General features: G+C 28.3%; 1 non-coding gene across 1 annotated transcript; it reads right to left on the bottom strand.

The window, feature by feature from the left end:
* Positions 1-841: 841 nt before the first annotated feature.
* LOC114580183 lies at positions 842-948 on the bottom strand. The gene has a single exon (XR_003701503.1). It is a non-coding gene; the product is annotated as a small nucleolar RNA R71 (small nucleolar RNA).
* Positions 949-3554: the final 2606 nt, after the last annotated feature.

Here is a 3554-nt window from a genome sequence, read left to right as displayed (position 1 = left end):
TTCCTAACTTTAACAAAAGTCCTTAATTTTCTTCTTTGAGAGATTTGGCCCATTATTAATAATTATTATCATTCAAAGTTTATATTAGCATGTAATATTAGTCTAAATGAACTTTAACATATCTTTAGTAGTTATCTTTACCAAAGCTTTAGCTTCAATCCACTTAGTAAATAGTCAACACTAGAATGAATCTTTTTTGATAAGTAGTGCGGAGAAGGTGTAATTAACTCCATCCATTTGAATGCAAATGACTAGAAATTGGCAGCAACTTGTTTGCGAGTTGAAGTTTCATTGGGAGTGAAATTTTCTTGTTTACTAGAGCCGACTAAACATCTAAAACTTTGAAGATATATAGCCTTAGATGCCTTAGAAAGGAACTATTGTCATTTGATCATGAAATTGAGAGAATCTTTTCTAAAATTTGGAAACTCAAAAAGATATTGAAATTGACTGAACCTGAGTTAGAACAAAATTATTCTAGACCTCTTAAGGATTATGCAAACCCTTTAGTAGATGGAATTCATCTAAGCTAAAATATACCTATAATCTATGCTAATACTTTTGAATTAAAATAAGTTATCATTCAAATGGTTCAAAACTCTCAGTTTAGGGGAACTCTTGTAGAAGATCCCAATTTACATTTAGCCTATTTTTTAAAAAATTGTGCAATATTTAACTTCAATGGTGTTAGTAATTGCTATAAGACTTAGATTGTTTCCCATTTTTTTAAAAGATAAAACTAAAAAGTAGTTGAATTCTTTATACCCATGCTCTATAAACCACTTGAAATGAATTGGCTCATAAGCTTCTTGCTAACTATTTTCCACCTTAAAAAAATATCAAACTTAGAAATCATATAACTTCTTTTGCTCAGTTTGAAAAAGAATCCATTTATTATAGTTTAGAAAGATTTAAAGAAATTCTTAGAAAATGCCCACATCATGAATTACCTAATTGGTGGATTATTCCAATATTTTGTAAAGTATTAGTAGGTCATCTTAGAGCTATAATTGATACTACAACTGGAGGATCGTTAATGTGTTAGCCATTTGAAGAAGCTTACGAATTAATAGATGAATTGACTAATAATAATTTCCAGTAGTCTGCTGATAGGGTAAATCCTAAAAAAGTAGATAAAATTTATGACTAAGATGTTTTTATCAATTTTGACTACTCAAGTTGAAGTAATTTCTACAAAATTGGACAACTTAAAGATTAAAAGGACAGAAGGTTACGATAACTTCATCATCAATTTTAAAAATATGGCGTCGCAGAGTTATCCTTCATATTTTTAATAACTTTATTAAGAAAGGAATGAGAAAATACCCTTAGAAAGCATTATTTATATAATTAGAAATTCAAGCATAAAATCAATCTTATGCCCTTCAAAAAATTGAGAATCAAATAGGGTAGCTTGCTAGGTTGATAAATTACAAAAATAATGAAAGATCAATGTCATAATATCCAACTTAGAAGAGAGAAAGATTTGGGAGATCTTTACAAAGATAAAGAATTACACAAAAATGATGATGGTGAAGTTGAGCATGAAAAAATAAATCTTCAACAGAATAACCTGAAATTATAAAATAACCCAAATGAATAATTAGGGGAGTTGAAGAGAGACCACCACCATCACGTTTTCTTAGAGATTAATCAAACAAAATCAAGATAAGTAGATCTCAAAATTTTTAAAACTATTTAAAAAATTAACTATTATTATACCCTTCTTTGAAGCTTTATAACATATGCCCACCTATGCAAATTTCATGAATGATATTTTAAACAAAAAAATGTAGTTAGGAGAATTTGAAATTATGGCATTAATTGAAGACTGTAGTGCTATAATCCAAAAAAGAGTTCATGAAAAACTTAAGGACCTAGGGAGTTTATTTCATTCTTTTAACTTGGAGATTAATTATGTGGTACGGCTTTATATGATTTGAGATTTCTTAAATAAAAGGCAAAGTATTAGCCTCATGCCACTATCTATTTTTAAAAGACTAAACATTGGAGAAGTTCAACCCACCTCTGTTACTCTTCACTTAGTTGACAGATCTTTCACTAACCCTAGAGGAGTAATAGAAAATGAGTTAATTAAAGTTAATAAATTCAATTTTTTGTTGATATTATTATTTTAGATATGGAAGAAGACAAGGGAATACCTCTCATTTTAGGAAGACCATTTTTAGCTAGTAGAAAAATAATGATTGATGTACAAATTTAAGAAGTAAAAATTAATGTGCGTAAAACACTAAAAGTCCCTCAAGAGAAGAATAAAGAATGTTTTATGGCGGATTTAGAAGATATGGTAATAGAGGATCTTAAGGAAGAGTTGTTGAAAGAGAAATTTTTGGAAGAGGAAGAAGTGAAAGAAAATACAGAAATGACAGGAGAAATTATCATAAGGAATGAAAGTCACAAAAAGAAGCATTAAATATTAGAACAAATGAACACAATGATCCTATACCCACTAGAACTATTTTAGGATAGAGGATTGCGTAGATTATAGGAAATTAATTAAAGATAATATATAAGATTTTTTTTCTTTTCCTTTTCTTGATCATATGCTCGATAGGTTGGCAAGACATTCATTTTATTATTTATTAGATGAATATTTAGAATATTATCAAATTCCTATTACACCTGAACATCAACATAAAACTAGTCTCACTAGCTCTTGTGAAACCTTTGTTTTTAAGAGAATGCCTTTTGGTTTGTGCAATACTCCAGTCACTTTTCAAAGATGTATGATGTCTTTTTTTCAACTTAATTGAGCAAAGTATTGAAATTATGATGGATGATTTCTCAGTATTTGATACTACATTTGATTCTTGTCTTGTGCATTTGATTACAATTTTGAAAAGATGTGTAGAGGTAAATCTAGTGTTAAACAGGGAGAAGTGTCAATTTATGGTAATCGAGGGCATTGTCTTAGGGAATAAAGTTTGAAAGAAGTGATCGGAAGTAGATATAGTAAGGATTCATGGAAAAGAAAAATTATCCCCTCCTAATTCAATTAAAGGGAATCAGAAATTTTTAGGGTCATGTAGGATTTTATAGAAGATTTCTTAAAGTCATATCTAAATTTTAAAACCCTTATGTCAATTATTAGAGAAAGTTGTTCTATTTATATTGAATTCTCCTTGTCTTGAAGTGTTTAATACATTAAAATAATAGTTCATTACTATTCTAGTGATTATTTCTTTTGATTGGTCTTTACATTTATAATTATGTGTTATGCAAGTGATATTACCGTAGGTGCTATTCTAAGACCAAAGCAAGTTAAGAAATTTCATGTCATTTTTATGTTAGCAAAACTTTGAATTCTGCACAACGTAATTATACAACAACTGAAAAAGAATTGTTAGAAGTTGTTTTTTCTTTTGATAAATTTATATCATATTTGATCAGCACTAAAGTAATTATTTACATTGATCATGTTGCTAACAAAGAAAGATACTATACTAAGGTTGGTAAGATGGATTCTTCTATTACTTGAATTTGATGTTGAAATTTTTGATAGAGAAGGTACTAAAAATCAAATTGTTAATCAT

The sequence above is a fragment of the Dendrobium catenatum genome, unplaced genomic scaffold (assembly GCF_001605985.2).
Source record: "Dendrobium catenatum unplaced genomic scaffold, ASM160598v2 fragScaff_scaffold_847, whole genome shotgun sequence".
Taxonomy (NCBI): Eukaryota; Viridiplantae; Streptophyta; class Magnoliopsida; order Asparagales; family Orchidaceae; genus Dendrobium; species Dendrobium catenatum.
Note: the sequence above shows the minus strand (reverse complement) of the source record. Positions and strands in the feature narration are given on the sequence as shown.